General features: G+C 39.6%; 1 long non-coding RNA gene across 1 annotated transcript in view; it reads right to left on the reverse strand.

Moving 5' to 3' along the window:
• LOC149916840 (uncharacterized) overlaps nt 1-20,515 on the reverse strand; it is a 31,061-nt gene extending 10,546 nt beyond the window's left edge. Inside the window, exons 1-6 of the long non-coding RNA XR_016468955.1 lie at nt 19,985-20,515; nt 19,327-19,459; nt 16,438-16,508; nt 14,334-14,449; nt 12,520-12,761; nt 4,968-5,174 (exon numbers count right to left, since the gene is read on the reverse strand). This is a non-coding gene — a long non-coding RNA (uncharacterized LOC149916840). The remainder of the gene's footprint in view (nt 1-4,967; nt 5,175-12,519; nt 12,762-14,333; nt 14,450-16,437; nt 16,509-19,326; nt 19,460-19,984) is intronic.
• Between the last annotated feature and the right edge of the window lie 1,477 nt (nt 20,516-21,992).

The raw sequence follows: 21,992 nt of genomic DNA on the forward strand, positions 1-21,992 counted from the left end.
CCGTGTTCCCTTCAGCCTCAACAATGCAACATTTCAATCTTCTTTAAATTCAAGGACACCGAGTCCCTGAGTGCCCTGCTTGCTAGCGCTGAATTGGAAAACAAACCTGCCCGGGCCTTAACAGCATCTTAGCTTACGTCAGTGATGCAGAACATATTGCTTCAAATGCATATTCTTCTAGGGGTGCCATCCATCCACCCTGACAAGAAATAGAGCGCTTCCTCCCTTTATCATGTCTGAGAAGAAGAAATGTGTGAAGCAAAGCTAAAAGTGTGAAATGCAAATGGAAGTCGCCACATCACGGTAATACATTCCTTATACTGTCTAGTAGCATCGCAGGGATACAGCTTGGGTATGCTAATGTCCCCAACAGATGGCACATCGTTGCTGCCTACACAGAAGAGGCAGAGGAGCAAGACATGACACACAAGGGGCAGTGAACCACTGGCTGTGCTCCACTGCCGTGGGGCTGGGGACAGGGGATCAGCACTCGGAGCCTGTGCTGCTGGAGGTGGTATAGGCTGCACTTGTCAAACAAGAGAAAAAGTATTCATGCATTGTGGGGTTCTTTTTATTTGGCAAAACTACTTTAAAAATAATGTTTGATAAAGTACAGGAGTAATATTATAGCAATGTAATATAATGTGGAGATGGGCATCCACATTTTCCTTCCCTACAAAAGTATAACATAAATTCTGTGTACAAAAAGAGTTTTCTTATTCTACTTAGGCCACATCTCGGCAAGAAAGGCATACATAAGCACCATAGCATCCCAACGTTTCTCTCAGCATATCTTGTTTTCTGTCAGTATGGCCCAAATAATAATTCAGAATAAAAAACTGAGTCATGCCAAAGTGTTATGCTATTTATTTAACTGCCTTCACTGGGAATGACTGCACTGCATCTTATTAAAACAGAAAGTCATAACTGAACTGAAATAGTTATAAAAATCTAGAGCTTATAAAAGGCCTAATTTGAGCCAGCAGTCCTTTCTAAAACATTCCCAAGTGATGACATTATTATAATACTTTCATTCTTCCCAAAAAAGAATTTAGACAAAAATCCACTGAAATACTGTGTATGGTTTCAGTTCTTAGTTACAAACACATCATGGGCCACCTGAAAGACACGGAAGACGAATGCCCCATCTCCTCGCTGGGTAAACGCTCTCAGACAAGCCCTGTGGGAGCAGTGTCCAGGCTGCTGCTGTGCTGACCACACGTGCTCTGGCCAGAGTTGTCCTGGTACCCCCCAAGGGCCATTCTGGTTCTGCCCTTCCTGCATCCTCTGCCACCTCACGGCAGTGCCAGCCCCGTGTCCCTATGTGGTGGCACTACAGATTGCCACAGAGCCTGGGGTAGCCTGCTGTCTTTCAGGTATTTACGCTGTCAGGTTGATTTGAAATTGTGTGGTACAGCTGAAAAGTTCAAAAAGAGGGAAAGCAGCAAGCTAACAAGTCTGTAGCGTGAGAGCTTAGCTCTTCTTTCCTTGGGAAATGGAGCTGCAGTAACAGCACTGCTTTGATCCCTGAAGAAGCTGTGTGAGAATAACTTAATTATTGAGAAGTGTTGAGGATTCAAGAATGTCATTGGTGGCAACTTTGGAATGTCAATCATTTTTATCCAGTGGAAAACACTACATTTAGTTTTTGAATAAAAGAAATAAAAAGCAAAGAATGTCACTGTCAGTGTTTTGAGCTTTTTTCTTCTGCTGTATGTTTTAAGAGCTTAGAGCACGGAGAGCCAAACATCCTGGTACAACCTCTGCAATCTTTAAAACTACCAGTGAGAAACAGTACACGATATCATAGACACACTAAACAAATACAAAACCAGTTTTACTATTAAAACAAGTTTGCTAGTAAATGATTAGTAAACTGCTCATTTGCTTGTACAAAACATGATCGCTTCTGCTGTCACTCAAATGAAAATTAAATCTCTGTGAAAGTAAAACCCGTAGGAAATGGTTTTAATAAGGCAAGCTAGCCTGTACAGACAGCCTGTTGCACTTCAGATGCTGAGCTGTAAAGGGAGGGCCAGTAGTTAGGATACAGCTCTAGAAATCCTATGTGTGTGGAAAAGTAAATGTCAAACTCAGACTTTTAATGAAGATAACTTTCTCTACAAGATAAAGTGAACAAGACAGGATGCTGGTCTTCCACAGTATAACTGACTTGTACCAAATCTACACTGCTGGGAGGGCAGACTGGCACCTGCAGATAGGCAGGGATAGAACTGCATTCTCTTGGCTGACCTGGAATGGTCCATCCCAAATGCTCATGGTTTATAAAGTAAATTTATCACACTGAAAGCAAGGATAATGTGGAGTCAATTCAGAAGCCACATCAAGAATAACTAGTCCTTGGCATCTTTTAAATTTGACTTCTACTACACTTAGACATATGCTCTGTAAACTTTTGATAAGAGCTGGAAAACATCCACAGAGAACATTCCTGCTTCACATGTTGCCCTGAGTTCTAGATCCACTTGATGGTTTCGGACTTGCCAGAATTCAACCTGTGCAGCTCTCACCTAACTCCTCCTGTAGGCACCTCACTCCAAAACTCAGACCCCTCTTACAGCCTCTGGGCCACACAGGAGATGGTCCCCAAAGTTCTGTGGTAAAAACATGGAAAGTTCTTTCTTTCAGTAAGGGTGTATCCACCAATGTCCTACCAGTCTGAGAAGTAAAATAGGTAATGTTCCCAGAGTCCATAACCCGAATGTTCTCCCTCTCCTAATTTGAAAAAAAGATAAAAACTGTATTGAAAGAATTCAATAGAACAAACCATTTGCATATGCCAACTCTCTTATTAATCTCTTCTTTTGCTCTTAAAGGCCACCAATGTCTCAGCTTGATCCAATTACTGCATTGCACAGCTCATCACACAGACCATTTTTATTCCCTCCTTTTCTTCAGAGCTGAGCCTCATTAATGGGAAATGTGACAGGCCCAGTCAGTGCTAAATCCAAACTCACAGGTTAGTTCTGTATTTGGAAGCAACCTTAGATTTTTTGAACTTTTATTCAACACAGAAGCAGCCTCTCGGCACTTGCATGCTTCAGTGGATTTGTGCTATTTACAGTAATTCCATATTCATTTTTTTTTCCTCCTTAATCACCTCTAATAAAGTTATATATATATGTTTATAGAATTCCATACTGCCTTGGAACATCTTTCAGTAGTCTGGTAAAACATCAGAAAGATATTTTTCAATAAATTGAAAAGATCCTTGCACTTTTTTCACTTTGCTATTCTATACGGAAGAGATGCTTGATGAGAAAATGCAGCTTAACATATCTTTAAGCCTGAATCAATCTGAATAGACAGAGGTCCTATTTTTCTATATTCTTCTTGTTTTTCAATTTTAACTCTCTTGTAAAGCCTCTTAGATATACAGCAGGAAATAAGCTGTAGTTCGTCTACAAAAGCTTTTAAAGAAAAATGAGTACTTGAGCTTTCCCAGGTCAGAACATTTCCACTGTAACATTTCAACATAAACACATAGCAATGGCTTATATGCTAATTTAACTCCTCAAGAGTAAAATAAAGACTTTCAAAAGCAATGCAGTGTGTGTGCTGTGGACCTCTAGCACAGCCCCATTGCTCAGTGCCCTAATTGCAGTGCTTTCAGCACTGGTCACTGGCACTCCCTGCTAAGGCAGATCCCAGCTCTGCTTTGCAACTCATTGCAGCCTTTCATGGGTTCCTCACACATTCAGTTGTCTGATAGCATATTCCTTATTTCAAAAAGTTTCAGTTTTCACAAGAAAACCAATGTCTAATTGCAGCTGAGATTATGACATGGAAAACTCAATTTTTCTTATCCTGAGAATACCATTCCTAGATTTTTTCATACACCTAGAGCTCATGTAGCCCAAAAAGACTGAGAGAAAAGCAAGAAAGGAGCTGTAGGACTTGAGTGCCATCAAACTCAGTCTCCCAGGCGGGTGTTGGGAGTGCTAACACCAATATGTGGCAAAGATGATCCTTACTGGTCCTGCAGCTCCAACTGCCTACCCTCAGCTCAGCACACTTATGCACACATACTCTGCAAGAGCCTTCCCTTAAATTCCAGCCTGGAATAAGCTGAAACACACAAGTACAATTTCTAGTATCATACAAGGTACACATTGTTCAAGAGTAGAGATACAAGCCGCAGCGATGCATGGTTCACCTCAAAGTGAGTCAGAAAACTTTTATGGTCATGAAAAATTTTTCCTCTACAATGAGATATAGAAGCTAAACCAAGTGCTGCTTTACCACAGGTATCACTACTCAGGAAACAAACATGGTAAATGAAAAAACAATAATAAAAAAACAGGTTGAGCTTCTCCCACTCGCTAATTTCAGCTTTACAGGAAGTAGATGGACAAACAAATGCTGGCCAACACAGGGGCTCAGTGGTGCCATCTCACACCAGACCCCAAGCCTGAACCCAGACTCTTGTGTGCCGTGCTGCGCAGCTCTATCTGAGGCAGTATGGCCTCCAGAATGTACCATAACTTCCTCAGAAGCCTCTGCTTACCCCACCAGGGCTCAATCCATCCATGGAGTTGAGCCAAAACAAACAAAATCATGCTCGGGGCAAATGTGTCCATTTTGTGATGTGCCAGTATCTGCGCATCACAGCTGGGAGGGGTTGGAGCCCTTCTCTGTCAGTGAGCACAGCCACAGCAAAAGGAAAAGGTATGTTACAAGCAGTAACTGCAGAAGACGTGTACTGCTATGCAAGGTGTCCTTTGCCCCAGCGCAGAGAATCCCTCCAAGCTTCAACCTCATCACTGGCTTCCTTCAGAAAATGGAAGCCAAAAAATAACACCACAGTAATTCAGGAATGGTGCCAGCCCCCACCTCCCAGGCTGCATGCCCTGAGTAACAAAGGGAATCCTTTGAGGGAAACCAGAAAAAAACTTCCGTCTTATACATTTTAAATGGAAAAGAAATGCAGTCTATGTGCCTTTTACCTCCCAATGACTTCTGTGACACAACTTCTGGGAGCAAATCCTCATGTGGGAGCTGGAGGGCAGAGAGCGGTGCTGAGGACCAAGGGGCCATGCTCATGTGTTGGACTCTGGATCATCTCCTCTGGTGATGCTGCTGCATGCACATAGCCCGTGGCAGCAGGATGCAGTGCAACTGGAGCATGGCATCTTCCTGACCCCGTGAGGTGGCTAAAATAATAATAAAGAAAAAAAATCTAAGTAAGGGAAGCTGGGATAGATTGCTCCCTGACCATGGAGCAGCCACCAGCTCCCTGATACTCCTCCACCCTGCAAGTTTCTGGTTCAAGAGGTCCCTCAGCACCAGGAGAAGCCACAGGAGGTGGATGAGGCTTCTCAGGCAGGCTGGCCAGACCCCTACACACAGGCACGTCTCCAACAAGGCTACATCCAACACTGTGGGACTGGAGCAAAGGTGGCCATGCAATTGTGTGCCAATTGCTGGTGACTGCCCTGAGCCAACCTGTGCCCAGACCAGCAGCAGTGACTGCTTCTTTTTAGTATAGGACCTTGAATCCAAACTGAAAAGTTAAGTGTGGGAGGGATTATTTAACATTCTGCCACAATTCCTGAAAAGAAAACAAAGGTCGGGTTTTTTCCTCCCTTACATTAGTGTGCTGGGAAGATTTAGGAAGCATTTACAGTAGTCTGGCCTTGAAGTGACGAGTCCCAGATTTTGCTGATTTGGTATATTAAAACACGGGGCTCATGCTGCAGATGAAGGCACACACTTTCAGTACCACACTGCTCAGTCCTGAGAGAACTGAGATGATTCTACATACGACCAGAAGCAAGATTTCAGATACCATGGGAGCTTCAATGTCAAAATTTAGATGCCTTCTAATTTAGGCCCATCACAGGCAAGCACAGCTCCATGGCTGTTTGAAGGAGCGCAGTCTGACAGACTGAGGTGCGCAAAGTGGCACCAACGTATGCAGGAATTTTAGCAGTACTTCTGCAAACTCAGTCTTCCTTCAAGTCACCTACACAAAGTTCATTTTTAAGCTCAAATGTCCTGGTTTCTCCCTGTGGTAAAGTTCATCTCACAGTACCAAAAAAAAAAAAAAAAAAAAAAAAAAAAAAAAAGAAATAAGCAAACAAACAAACCACAAAACTGGGTTCTGCTTTTCTCATGTGAAATTTGGATATTTTGTTAATTTCTGTGTTCATCCAGCCACAAGACAGAAGCTCAGTGGTTTGGATATTTACAACTCGTCCACAAGATGGAAACAAGAGCAGTACGCTTCAGACCAAGTTTGCACTAGTAGTGGTATTTCGGAAATGTGCTTACTATACAACTCTTAAACCTGCTTTCCAGTCCTGCTGTTCTTGCTAACTGCATGTCCAGTGAAGACCATGCCAAGTCTCTGGCACTGCACCTTTGCCTGGTGGCCCCAGTAACAGCTCTGTCTTGGCCAGGTCTACCTCTGGTGGGACAAAGCTAATAGCAAGCCATGTCCTTTCCTGCCTCCCTCCACAACCTTTAACACGTTCAGCTCTCCAAGTCACCTCTCAAGCCACTGAAGCATTGTGTAGTGTGCCAGTTTACATTTTAACAGGAAAGCTTTACCTTTCTCTTTTCTTGGTGCATAAGCAATATATCCTTTAGAAGACCTAAAATTCCCACTGATTGTGCAACAAGACAGCCATCTGTGTCTTATGATGAGGGACAAGATATTTCACTGGTTCTTACCATCAGTAACAGACTCCAAGTATATTAGCACATAGTTTAAGAGGAATTATCATCTTTTTAATAGATCACATACTGAGTCACAAGTTACATATTCAACAGAAAATCAAGCTAATTGTTCACTTATTCTAACATATCCCTGAAGGATAATCAACCTCTGCAGAGCTGTTTCTTAGTTGGAAACTAAATAATTAAGCTGAAGAAATGCATTTCTCTTTCAAGATTCTCTCTGTATTTTCTTTTATTCTTCTTTGCACCAAAGACATCAGTATAAACAGAAGCTATTGACTTTAATTAAAAATTAAAATTAGCTTGAGTTTTGTTTTTGTTAAATCCATAGATGAAAAACAAAAGAGACTGTCAAGACAGAAAAAGAAAACATGGCAGCCTTCCTGCCACCCCTCATCTCTACCTTTTGCACAGCTAACCAATCGTGCTGCTCAGCAACATCTTCCTGAGTGCACCTCAAGAGCCTCCTAGAGGGTTTGTCATACCTGGGCTTCTACTAGCAACAGTGGCTGCACATGATGCAAAGAAATGGACAGGGATATTAAATGATAGATCTGTGAAGCCCCCAGATTTGATAGAATCTTCTTTATTAATTTAATCTATTACTGGCTAATTGCTTAGATACTGTAAATCTGCAAAGGTCAATTCTTGAAATCACCAAACAATAAAAAGGTATGAACAGCTAACAAGTCCTAATACAATCAGAATGTTAATCAATAGTCTAAATGAAGCCTTGTATTGCCAATGATGCATGAAAATATATTATTGTTGTGGACTACAAGCATGGGTTCCACTGAAACCAATAAAATACAAAGCTATGTATTTAGAGACAAATGCAGTATGAACAGCATCTGTAAATACTAACTGCACAATGAATGGTTTCAAGAGAGCATCTGCAAGGAGCCATTTCATCAAAAAGCTAATTCTTGCACAAACAAAAACAGAAAAAACAGTGCTGATGCTGATGTACCTGACAAAGGCCAGCCCTGAACTATACCGAATTAATGTGAGAAGTTGTTTATGCATACAAATACTGCATTGTAAAAGTATGTAAATATTTTTATACATTAAGCCTTCATAAACTCACTTATCAACCTGCAGCCTGACACTAGCCGAACTCTTTCAGCTGCTCTGCTCAAACAGTGGTGCCAGGAGAACAGTTACCTCAGTGCTCACCACTGCAGCAGGAAGCACACACTCATCACTCAGACCCTGCTTCCCTGGACTGCTTTATGCCCAGTTAGTTAAGTCCTGTTTTCCTGAGTTTTTAAGTTCTGAGGAATTCTGAAGAACAACTACATTTTTGATCCATGTCTGAACTCCACAAGGCTGCAGAGCAGTGTTCTGTTTGCAGGAGCAATTTAGTTTTATTAAGCAGCGTGACACAGATGAAGCGAGCTGAGCTCAGCTTGGTGCAGCACTTTGCAGCAGTCAGCAGCAGCCGCCCATCAGTCTAGAACCTGATTGCCCAGAGACATGCTGAAAGGAAAGGTGTTGAAAATCCCTCTTCTTACTTACAAACCAGCCAAACTAGACACCCCATTTCACCCCTGATATTATTGAAGGAATTTCTCATGGTGGTGGAGGTTTGGCAAACTATAATTCTCAGGAAATATTTTTGTATTTCTCTGTTTTCATTAAACCTCTTTGCCAAACTGCTGTTTGTGGAGGTCATTTCATTTTCATGGCATTGTTATATTTTACAAGCAGTGTAGGTAGCACTTACTGTGAAGCCTGTATTACTTATTTTCTCTTGCTGGTGGGAAAACAGAACACTTAAAACCAGTTGGCAACACAAAGAGTCAGACCTGCTACAGGCAGGCCTTCAATTGCTTTTGTAAAAAGGTCCATTAGCAGGTTTGATCTGAGCAAGGAGGTCTTGGAGTTTACTGTATCGGTCTGATTCCTTCTTACATAAATCCTGCTTACAAATTTTAGAAGTATTGAATTAGAGAAATCTGGTTTTCAGGGACAGGCATGGATGCTGGGAATATATAATAACACACTCTTATGTTTTCGGTAGAAAAAAAGGAAGCATTATTCTATCTGAACATTTCCTTCCTCTTTATATCTTCAGATACTCTGCTTTCTCTAAGGTCATTGCATGAATTTAAGATACACCATTCTGGAAACTAAATTAGCCCTCATTTACTGGGAAGTTGAATGCAGCCAGACTAATGGTGGTGCAAATATAATTGGTTCCCAACATGTGTCAGTGTGTATACTCTTCAAGCCACGGAAAAGATGCATTATGGGACTAATTTTTAAATGTTAATGGATATTGGATGTTTGCCAGACACCCAGCTGTGCACAAAACATTGAGATGGTAAATAGCTCTTGATCTGTTTAGAAACAAATTATAATGGCTGTTTGGATTCCACATGACTGAAGGCATGGTAACCAGCACAGGCTCACAGACTGACCCTATTAACTGCACTGAGGGGAATGCTCCAATTTTTAAAATCAAGATAAGAGACATAAAATAAGGCTATTAAGATGGTGTTTAAATTATTTTAGATTAATATTAAACAGAATCCCAGCAGCTACCCGTAGCACCTGTTACCACTGCCTTAGTAAGTTACCTTATTTCAGGCAGCTTTTTGCTGTGTTTGTTTGGAAAGAGGTCAGAAAGATGACGTTTTCTTCACTCAGTTAATTTGGCTCTAAAGCTGAGATCTGAATGAAGTCCTTACCTGCACTTAGAGAACTAAATCTCTCCTGCTACACATTAGCAATAGGTCTCCCTGAGCTGCACCAGCAAATGACATGACTTCTCTTTTGATGTGCAATTCTCTCTTTTATTTTAATATTAAAATCCATGAATGTGAGTATTTGCAGGAGAGTCTCTACTTGAAATGTCTTACTAATTGTTTTCATTTGGTCTGCCGAGTCCAATAGGAAACCGTTGGATTGCTGGACAATCAGATGGATTAGGCACTTTTATTATTATTCTGTGGCATTAGAGGAAAGTGTCATTTACAACAATGGAAGAGATCTCTTTTCCATAAAGCAGTGTGGTCAGCAGGTTGAGAATCCCTTTCGCAAATTGACAATAGTGGGTATATTTAGGAGACCTTCCCCTATAGGAATGTATTTTTTATGTTTGAAGAACTACAAAAAGAGCTTTCCAGCTTAGGACATGACCAATCCATCTCAGGATATTAAAGACACTAAAGTTCCTCTGTTAAAAAAAAAGGGGGGGGAAGGACACAAGTCTACCCAAAAACTGGGTATACAATGACTGATTTTAGCTAAGTTTAGGTGATTCTCCAGGTAACTCTGAAGCTGTGGTTTTGTATCTTGAATTTGTGCTTCTTGACATCTATTCTGCATAAGTGTTTATAACTGAGTGCTGCCTGCTGGTTTTGGTTCCTTACGTAGATTGTTCTCAATGATCTGAAATGTGCTAATGAATTTGAAAAGGAAGCTTGAATATCACCTTTTATATTTCTTCAAAATTAATTTTCTCTGCCTTCTCAAAAGAACATGCCTTTAATCAAATTTAGAACATTTCCAAAAATAATATCATCCTGGTCATTAGGAAACATGAAATTCTAGGAGACACCATCAGAACGTGTCAGGGGATATTTTTTCCTGAGAGCCCAAGAATCTTGAGACGTTCTTAGAGAATAACTATAGATTTGGGGAAAATATTTTCCATTTCCAATTTAAAGTGCTTAAAAAATAAAGAATGAAAGCCAGTGAACAAAAATCCTTTTCTCGGGCCTGTGGACTGGCTCAGCATACCATGAGACAAGGTCTGCCCATGGAGATGTCCCCCAGGCCTGCTGCTACCCCATGCAGAAGGATGGCATCACTACCTCGCAGCACAGCCCTGGCAAATGGGAGTAGAATCTGTGACTTGCTGCCAATGCTGAGCTGCCAGCTCATGTCTCCTCTGCCATCATCAGACAGATTGCAACAAGCCAATGCCCTGCTGTAACAAAAGGGTGAAAACGAGCTTATTGTCCATTGCTCATCCTGGCTTGGGGTTTACAAGGAGCATGCACTTGACACTACAGGCAATTCACACACCTCTATAAGGCTATAATACATTCCATCCTAGCTGCAAGCAAACAAGCGGAGCTTCTTTTCCTGAGAACCCACTGATTCACTCTCAGGATTCAGTCAGCACGACTACCTCCAGGACCGAGCTAGACCTTTATTTACATTAGCATGAATCTAAAATAATTCCACTAATGCTGGAGATTCTGTTCTTAATTTTCAAAAGCAAAAGAGAGCAGAATCTAACCAGAAGCATTCAGCATTTGAACGACCTGCATCCAAAGCGTGTTTTCACAGATGCAAAGTAATTTCATTATAGTATTCTGAAAAATCTTTTACTTGCATAACTTGTTTCCATTTCTTTTTAGTGTAATGAGATTTCATGATGAAAGCCAAATACAATCTAGTATAGCAAAAGTGCATGTTACGCTGATCCTAATAAGCCCAATGAAAATCAATAATGCTGCTAGTTTCCCTGAAATCAGGCTCCGTAAGCTCCAAGCACTGTGTTCTGCCTAAAGCAGAGTATTAGCAGCTTATAAAAGACAGATATTTCCTAGTAGAAAACCTGAAAACAATTACACTTGAGGAAAAAAATAGTTATTATAAAAAACAAGAATAATGGGAGATAGTTGTCTCCTGTCCTTAAACTGCTGGGAAAAACTCCATTCCTTTCCAGTCCCCAGCCATAACCAAAACTGCCTCAATGGCTGCAGCCTACATGATGTGAGTCACCAGCCCCCGACTTCCTTCCCCAGTAAGAGGAGAACAATATTGTCCACTCTGTTTGCTGAACAAGGACAAGAGATTTTGCTCTTTGAGCAGAAAGCCTACAATCACTGGCATACAAATGAGAAGTATAATAAAACTGGGGGAAAAAAAAATAAGCACACTGCAACACAGAGTGATACTAAAAACATCAGGCAGCCTGCTATCAGTTTTGAAAATACGCATGTGTCTTCCATCATATTTCACTCCTTTTGCTTCTCGCTTGCCCTGCATTCAGTAATGGGCAACACCGAGTTAAGAATGAAAAGGAAGGCAAATCTGAGAGCAAAGATGAAGATGAGAACACACAGACACACATCAGAACACAGGAACAGGCAGGAAGTGCTATGCTTAGCCATATATAGTACGTCGGAGAGTAATAGCCATGATTATGTAGGGTTTCATACAGCATGTATTTCAAACAAAGATCATCTTTGCGATTTGCCTCCTCTTAAATAAGCTAATAAACTCAGGAAGCTCCAAACACGATTTCCATTGCATTAGTAATCTATTTGCTTTTTTTTGTTTTTCCCCCTTTGCATAAGAAAATGTTTCTGTGTAATGACCTACCTTATGAATGACCTGGGGAAATAATTTTGGGTTTCTTTAAAATGCAACCATTTGTTTCTTACTAGTGAGCTCAATTTCACTAAAAGTTACAGAGTGAATGGCAACAGGCTCTTTGCAATATTGATCGCCAAAGGTGCATAATTACTTCCAGTTTACTATTAAAACGATATTTAAATAATTCAGCATGCCGTTGCTTTATTCTCTTTTTAATGATATACTATTAACAGGTTGACAGATCTGCAAGAGGCATTTTATGAATTTTTTGAATTAGGAAACTCTTACAGAAGCAAATGTAAGCATGAGCTTTTATTTTTGTATAATTTTTGCATTATAAAGTCCTCCCTCAGGACAGGAATATATTGAATATTTGCAAGCGTATAACTTCATGTAAGCAGCGCGTTTGTATTTATTTACTAAACGTCAGTGCACCGATTCCAAACACAACAATCTTACGCACAGACCGCAGATACGTACCATGGAGAACCAGGTGCCATGGATACATGGGAGACGTACGCCGGCTTTGGCAGGGGGTGGGGCACAGCTCACTCCAGCTAGTTCATAGGTTGTAACGGCTTGTGCCCATATATCACAGGTGTACAGTACTGTTGCTATGGAGACTGCTCAAATGAGCAGGAAATTTCCTTTTGATAAAGTTATATTCTTGGGCAGAGGAAGAAGCACCAAATATGGTGTTTGTTAACGTTTGAGACGTGCCCCTGTAAGAAACAACAGACTTGCTTAAATAGGAAGCATATTTTCTCCTAGTGCTGTCAACACCTGTAAGCAACACCTTGGAAGCAGGCTATGCAGGTGGGAGCATCCCTGTAACAAGATGGCTATTTCCCTACAGAGCCCAGCAGCAGAACCACGGGCCAGGAGAGCACTTGTACTGCTCCATGGGTAAGCAACGTTGCCGGCTGGAAAAACAGCTGGGCTGTGTGCAACTGACGCGTGGGAAATCTCAGGCAAACGTTTCATAAGTTGCATCTTATGTAAAAACTTCAATATCTGTTAAGCAAAGAAATTGAACTTCTTCAGATGAGCCGTCTTTTTGATTCCATCAAAACAATGTTTTGAAAACAATGAATTAGAATTCTTTTGATTGTTGTTTTGTTTTTTTTTTTCCCCATCCTCCCACATGCAAGAATTTCTCTCTAACAATTAATTAAATAGAAATGTGCTAAATAATTCCACAGACCAGAATCTGCCTTTTTTATCAGATAATAGGACTCGACTGTAAGATGTCACCCAGCTCTATTCCAAAAGGACAGAGAAAATGCAATCAGTGGGCTGCAGAGCACCTGCAGTAGATACCAATTCTTTCACTTTATACTCCAACCCTCAGCAGCACCTTCTGTCCTCCAGGGCACTGCATGGAGGGTTCCCCAACCCTGGGCTGCCTGCAGGTGGGCTCCATGAGCTGGGGAAGCAAAGCAGACCACCATGGGAAGCCACAATGAAAGCAATTCAGCTTCCAGCATACTAAGCACAAGTAATTACCATAAAGTCCTGTTGACAAAACGAAGCCCTTAGCTAACCCATGTCTCTTCCTAAGCTGTATTTTAACTTCTATAAACAACCAACAAGGAATTTCCATTTGCACCTCAATATTGTGATCTTTTATTATAAGAAAAAATATTTTGTATTGTACTAAAATCTCTTGCCGGTGGGAATTCACTACTCCCCCAGTTCCCTTTAGAATAAAGGACTTAGAATACAGTAAGATACAGAAAAGCCAAAGAAAATAAAAAATATCAATAAAGCTACACAGGAAAATTGAAATACTTACTGTCTTGGGGGGAAAACCTTTTATTAAAGTAAAAATACCTGAGATATTGTCAGGCAGCGTGACAATGAAGATGTCATTACTAAATAGGACTCTTTGGTCCCTTAGCTGTCAATAATTAATACATTATTTACACTTGCACATTCTCATTTCCCATCTTTCAAGATTTCATTTACACTCTGATCCTTTACTCAGCAGCAAATTTAACATCATTGTGACCTTCTTTTTTCTGACACTATACACCTATCAAGCTGAGAAAGAATAGCATCTAATATGTGCATTTATTAAAGCAGAAAGCTTCAGACACCAAAAGAAGTGGAAACGACAGTGTTTGCCATAATAAACTGGAAGAGAAACATATTGCCCCCAAAGAAAAAAGAATTAAGATGCTATCTTAATAATGCTGTTAGAGGAAGCCTCAACATCTGCATGTTTTAGGAAGTGTTGCTAAAGTGTTTCTAAATAAAGCCCAAAGGAAATAGCAAAGTTAGGAAAGCCATACCATGACTGCAGACAACCTTATGTTGAAGATGCCCCATTTTGACTGAGATTAAAATGTTGTCTTAAGTTTGAGTAGCCTTTTTCTTGATGCAGAGAAGATGCATTCATTATATCTTCCTAGAACAAACAATGTCAGATGATCATACAGGAGATACATTACCATTACATCATGGTATACATAAATATACTTATTTATTCACTATAAGAATATGTAAGCTATCAGCATGAAACTTAACATGCGTTAAGATTATGCTTTAAACAAAAATTACCATATTTCACTGGGGTATCTTTTGAAGTCGGTGCCAATTTTCACATCAGATCTAATTTTACACAATTATACTGGCACACTGGAGATGGATACTGATGATTTTGAGGAGGAATCACAGAAATTGTGTTTGGGGGCTACCAGGTAATTTTTCTGTTGATTTCAGTGGATTTTGGAGCATGTCCTGAGTGCAATCAGAAACTATTAGGAGCAAGAAAAATGATAGTTCTCCAAAAAAAAAGAAAAAAGAAAAGAAAAGAAAAGAAAAGAAAAAAAAGATGACCTAAGGAAAGCAGACAACCTGGAGATCCTTTTTCATATGCAGGCATTCTATTGAACTGTTAAACAATACCTCAAACAAGTGACACAATCTTTTCTGGCTTTGTACAATTTGTGGTCGTCATTTAGTAGACCCTCTTCTAAATTTACACAAATGTACTATTCCCATAAGTTTGCAGAAAGAGGCTGTGCTCTCTTAGCAAAGCACCCCCTTCCTCTGGTTAGAACTTGCATGTATGAGTGTGTACTTTTTTTTTTTTTTTTTTTTTGCATGATGTCATATCTTAATGGAATACCCTTTTGGCCTGTTCAGGTCAGTCGTCCTGGTTCTGTCCCCTCCCAGCACTTCACTGTCAGGACAATAGATGCTCAGTAACTAGAACATTCTTGGTCCTGTATAGCACTTCTCAGCACAACTGAAAGATCAGTGTATTATTGACACTGTTTTTCTCTTCAAGCAAAAGTATACCAGATACTCCAAAGGAAAAATCAGCTCTGTTCCAGCTGAAATGAGGACACTCCCATTTCTACAACCTTGGGACTGCCCTTATCATCAGCTGGTGATCTCCAGTTGGCACTGAAGTGGGTACATGTTGTTACTGCACCGTTGGTGCCCGCTGTATCTTACTGCCCCTCTCTTTTCCAAGCCAGCTTTACAACAACTGATTACTACAATGCCATAAAAATTAGTTAATGCTCAGCAAAAGGGAGTTCATGCATTATTTTGCACTCTGAGAAGTTACTATTGTTTGCTACTAATAAAAATTTCCAGGATGAGTTTTTGTATGCCAATTCCTAGCCAGGAGCACAATATATTGGTTGAATTGTGTTTTCTTGTTAGTAAGAGATTTTACAGCAGAAGCCCTGGCACAGTCTTTGTGATGGAGGAGCAAACAGTATTGCATCCAGTCTGCCATAAAAAGTAATAATTTCTGGAAGACTCTAGCACAGTGAAAATTCCAGGCTGTGGACTGGATTCAAATTGGTGAGTACCCAGACTGAGTCTAAATGCCACTCACTTGCAGGAAGATCTGTTCAATATTTTCTGAGCTATCACATGAATACAGTGTTTATGAGACATGCTGGATTGATGGCATCTGCATGCAAATTTTCTTGCTTGCCATACAACATGGAAATCAGAGTATAAATTTATCTCCAGTAGCCATTTCTGTAAATAACTCCATGACAAGCAATGGGCCACTTTCATATAATGGATTAAGAAAATGGTTTGCTCACTTCTGTACAGATGTTCTTCATTTCTATTTGTTCTCAGTGTTATCATTAACAGAAATACTAATAAGAATTAAGGGTTTTGTAACATAAATATTTTGGAAGAAATTTTGTTCACTCATGGACTATAAGGGAAAAACCTTCCATCAATATGAATCTTTGAGACTGCTGGTAGTAGCATTTTCCCAAATGTTGACCTAAAAGGCAAGGAGGCACCTGGCAGAGCCCATGGCTGGCTGGAAGCTCCTTTTTCGTTCATCTGCCCTCTCAAAACACTAAACACAGATAAAATTTGGTAGGAAAAATAAATAAAATTAGATGCAACACTTACTTCCATGGCAAGCCGTTTTCATGGCAAGCCGCTGCTCCTCTTCCCACAGAAGACACGTAAGCACACCCAAACTGCAACATCACAAAGAATGGTACATACAGGAAAAGTGACTCAAGGATGCTGCAATAAGTACGCACACGCATGCATGAGGTTTTCTATATTTAATTAAGCAAAGATAAAATTGATCTAAGCAGTAAGAAGAAGGGTCTATAAAAGCCTTTCATCAAATTAGAGGCTATTTGATATTTTTATACTTTATCTTGAAGACAATAGGAGACTAAGCCAAAGCTATTTGGCATTAGATGAACAGGCATGCTGGTTTTGATAGTTAGGGACTGAGCTGCTGATACATTAAGAAAATAAATAGAATTTTCTTTCTGTGTCAGCCCACACTGTTTGCTGGTCTGTTGTGTGTGGGTGAGCACAGGCAAGGATCACAGTGCAAAATGTGAGCTGTACGTAAAACCCCAGTAACTTGTCTCCACAAGAGGAGTTTTATGTAAATTACCATTAAAATCTTTACTTTTGTTTACTGATAAACTTATAGGTGTTAGCATCAAAGTAGCAATCTGGAATTCCTCAGCTTTCTTTTCTATAACCTGTTGGTCTCTGATAACTCTCTTCAAGTGACATACTGTAATGTTGTGCAGTATTAAATGATATGCACAAATAAGTACCTAATGGTAGATTTAAAGATGTTGCAGCAGTCCAAGTTCTTTCATTTTCCTGATTACAACGGCATTTGCATAATGTATGAATTCAAACATTATTGCTGTTAAATAATGCATAAATATTCTCCCATGCTGAAATACTTCTATTTCCTCTCCATGAATTATTTTGAATGTATCATTCAGTTGTTGTTCTATTTAAAAATGTAGTTAGAACTCCGCATATAACAGTATTATGTCTGGAAGAGGTATCATCACAAGTAGTTGGCTAACACTCCATGCTGTAAATGAAGTATACATTATTAAATGGGCCATCTCCTTCCTTCTTGGGAAAGCATTATCACCAGAATACAATATTTAGTATTTCTGAAATGTCATGGAAAAAAATGCAGGTACATATTTGATCATGTGGCAGGTCTTTGGAAAGAAAGAACAAGAAAAAAAAAGAAAAAACATGATATTTTGCACCTCGACCTGAAGGGAATACGAACATGGTCATACACAAAAAGAGATAAATCTGTGAGAGGTGGTTGGGTGAGTTCCTGAATAGCTCTTTGTAAAACTGTGAGCCATCAACACCCACTGGCTTCCAATCCCATATCCCCCAGATGATGGGCCCTTTTATTTATATTTGATTTTATAAAGTATCATCAAGCAAACTCTTGGATAAATCCTGTCAGTGCTGTCACAGAAGTCAGTTACATCAATGACAGATGACAGGATGAATAAAAAGACCTCAAGATTCAAATATCTAAACTTGAGCACAACAAAATTCAACTCAGTGCATAACATTTGACAATAAAAATGTCAAAATGAAAATAACATGAAGTATATTTCCCTCTTGGCTCAATACCCCAGCTGAAATAGTCAAAGAAGGTAAAGAATTTAATTTAATTCCAAGGATTTAAAAATATCCTGTATGCTTATTTAAAAATAAATATGAAATGTGTGAATGTATAGATTTGCCTGCCTTGCCTTGATGTCTTTCCCCCCCAATTATGCCACTGCAGCATCTTTGTAATGAAATATCTGCTTCTGACAATTGCACAGTTTTAAGTAAGATTTAAATATTGAGTTTAATTGTATTACCTCTCCTTTCTCCCCTTTAAAATTGGTGAGTTGTTTTTTTTTTAATTACTTCTTACTTGCCACACGGATATAACTTAGTGTTTCAATTTGGACCTTAACTTGCTGTTTCTCTTCTCAGTCAATTTTCCATTTGCTGTAGATAGGAAATAATCATGTCTCCAATACACTTTTTTTTTTTTTTTTTTAAAGTGTGTCATCTGATTTGTCATTGTAATGCTAAAACACGTCTGCTCTATCAGGGCCATTGCCATTACCCACATAAACCCATACACCTACATATACACACATATGCAAAGAGACTATTTACTCTGTCAAATAGATTTTCTGTCACTGCTCTTCCCTTTTTTCCCCCCTTACTGCACTTGATGGCATAGTGGAAATGCACTTTTAAAACCTAATAAATGGAGCCAGTGGTAAAATGAACACACATTTTGTTTACACTTATTTAAAGTGAGTCTGCATAAGCTAGGGAACAATCTGAAATGGATTTGATCAACTTGAAACTACTGTGAAGAAAACACAGAAAATGTCATCTCTTAAATTCAATATACTTGTTAAACCAAATACAATGAACTGGTAAAATTCATTTTGGTTTCCATCACACAGACAGCTGAAAAGAAAAGGTAAAAGCAAAAAAAAAGTTCTTGACAACAACTCTTCAACTTATTTCCTTCCTGCAGAGGCACAGCTATCCAAGTAACCTCGCAGATGGAACTCTCCGCAAGGCTGTGTCCCGTGCGCAGCAGCTCAGCACCTGCTTGCCTTGACTCAGAGCAACACATTCCATGCTTAGAGCCAGGTTTTCTAACCCAGTTAATAAAGCTGGGTCATTTTTTCTCAGGGAAAGTCACCTGTAAGAAATAGCTACGCTAGAATACTTTATTTTTGCCTCCTTGAATAGATGCAAGCATGTACATTATCAGCTGAAAATTAGTGGAAGGCTGAAGAGGAAGCGGTTGCCTAAGGCAAAGATGTCCTGTATAGGGCCTCTTGTGTTACATCAATTTCCCCTACTCATAAAAAAAAAAAAAAAGGAGTAGGGAGGTGGGAAAAAAAACCAACATTCTAGCTAAAAAAAAAAAACCAAAATCTTTGTTAATTCATTCGTGAATTAAACAAAGTGTGAACTCACCTCCTTATCTTGTTGTGGGTGTGCTGTCAGGAGCAGAGGGTGCATAGTTCAGAACAATGACAAAGAAAAGCAATGGTGTACATTTGAAACGTCGCTTCCCATGGGTCCTGTGCTTTGATTTCTGCCTTTAATACTGATAAGAAGTGACAGTAGTTGGATAAAACAATAAAAATTGGAGTTGAAGAGCTTATAAACCCCCTGACACTTCAATAAACCAAAAGCCAATACAAAACTGGAAAAAAAACCCATACATCCATTTTGCCTCTGTACGGTCACATGCAGCAGGACTTGTAGGCACAGAGAGGGCCAGACATTACCTCCTGATTTATTTCACCCACGTTTCATAAATTTTAAACAAAAAATAAATGCTAAATTCTACACGGAGAACTAAAATCTTTTATAATCTTTTACAGTTGCTGCCAGTTCTCAGGAGAGCTTTAAGCCTGCTTCTAAATGTCTACAAATCAATATTTAATATTTTGGAAGATGAAGTCTTAATTATCCATCTCCCCTTTAAGTATCAAACCCACTTTCATGTGAGAATGCAACCTTCTGGCTGACAGCCGGACTGCAGCTTCTTAGCATGTATTTTCCTGAAGATCAGAGAGAAAGGCTTCCAAACATATTCCTCATTTGCTAGAGGTAGTATGCATCTCACCTGGCTTTACCCATCTAGAAGCTGCTCTCAGCTGGTCACTTCAACTCCTTCTGCAGTCAACAGCAGCCTCCAGCATGCAGTTCAGTATTTGGCTTCAGCCTGCTTCCCTCAGAGCTGCCAGCTTCTCCCTAACAATGAAAGCAAGAACATGGACCTGAGCAGCACATCCTATGTTTAGACAGCACAGGCTGAGCAAGAAGTAGACAAGGAATCTACTAAATCACATTCCACTACAGGTGAGCCTAAAATTAAAGAATGATGTTCTTTAAACATTTTCATTTGCAGTCCAGGCAAGCCTTATTGCAGAACATATTTTTCTCATTTGCAGACATTGTTACATTTGTGCTAAAATCGTGTAGGAACTTCACAAGGAATGCCATATTTCCAGATATTTGGGTAATAAGGAACTCTGATACCTCAGCACTCATGGTTTAAAATCTCATTCTAAGTGCTTCTAGGAAAAGATTCTCTCCCTTTGCATTTAAGAGAGGCTGAGAGAAAAGAAAAGCACAGAGCCCAGCACACTCTGGATCTGGGTTCTCTGACAGTCAGTTACGTGACAAACTCCTACTTTCAATACTGCCTTTTCAGTTTAGAATTGCCAAACGTGAGGAGTTTCTAACAGAGGTTTTAAACAAAGTCCATTGAAAGCAGCATAAGCCTCTCAGCTTATCTAAGTAGAAACTAGGCAAGACCCAGGAGCACAAGATCACTGCAAAACTTAAATATATATATATATATTTCAATTAAGTGGAGATTTTGATACTGGAACAATCTTCCCAATAGAGCTGACAAAAACAAATGGATTTTTCTAATAAATGTTTCTATTTTAGAAAGGCACTTATCTTCTGCTTTGTCCATGCACTCAATTCTGTGCTGAAGTCCTGGATTTAATCTGTGCCACCACATTTATTTCTCTAGCAACTGATTCTGGGGTCACAGCCACAAGAAGTATGACTTCACTGCAGAAGGTGAAAGTGAAATGAGGGAGCATGCATTCTAAATAAATAAATAAATTCAGTATTAGTGCAATATAATAAAAAGCCTTTGTAAATTCAGTACTTAGTGTAAACGCAACTTTTCTATTCTGGAAAGCTAAGGAGCAGGCTGCTTCAGACCCAAGGCTCAGTAATGTGTCTCCCTCCTCACACAGGGGTCCATACTTGATGCTCACTGAAAGAATTTAAGTTTAAAAAGAAAACTATAGCAAGGTCTGGCATTGGCACTATGCTAGTGTTGGAAAATATCAGAAGTTGCACTTTTTGCATATCCAACATCCACATTGTGAGAACTCCTATTATTCAGGTAAAAAACTAAATAAAGAACCACTACAGAATACCAATGAGGCCAGAGCAGTAAGCTTCATATCCCACTAAATCTAAGGTAGGTCTTTTTGTACAAGTGTGTGTTTGTGAAGATGTACACCATGCTTTTCAGCATGAACAAAGATCAGCACATTTACTGCTTGTTATACAAAGTCTTAGTGATGAGTGTGGCTGTGAGAAAGCAAAATTCAAGTGCCAAATTAGATTGACATAAATCTAAATCTGTCACAGAATTTGAATCCCTAGGGTACAAAGAAGCATAACCACCTCTGTTATGATAATCTCTTTTCACCCATTGCTGGAGAAATACACTAACGCTCTGACTCTGCCTCATTCATTGTTTACTGTGGAAACCTTCTTCTAGATGGCAATACAATGTCCATCAGCAAACCTCAGCTCTGGTTAAGAGCAAATCGTAACAGCATTATTTCAGATGATGTTAAAGGTCAAGATTTTCTGTCCAACCCTAGCATCCCCAGTCTGGCACTAAACCACACACTTCATTCAATCTATAATCAGCAGGATTATTTATGCAATAGTAAACAAGGTGCTATGCTTGCCTTACATCATGAGTATCTCCCTTCACATTGCCCTTCCAACCAGAAAGAATTCTGTGTACCCATGGTCTTCTGAGGTTCATAGGTTTGTTGGTTGCTATTTATGGCAGTTTTAGGTAAAAGAAG

Source organism: Phasianus colchicus, chromosome 9, assembly GCF_987193195.1.
Source record: "Phasianus colchicus chromosome 9, bPhaCol1.hap1.1, whole genome shotgun sequence".
NCBI lineage: Eukaryota > Metazoa > Chordata > Aves > Galliformes > Phasianidae > Phasianus > Phasianus colchicus.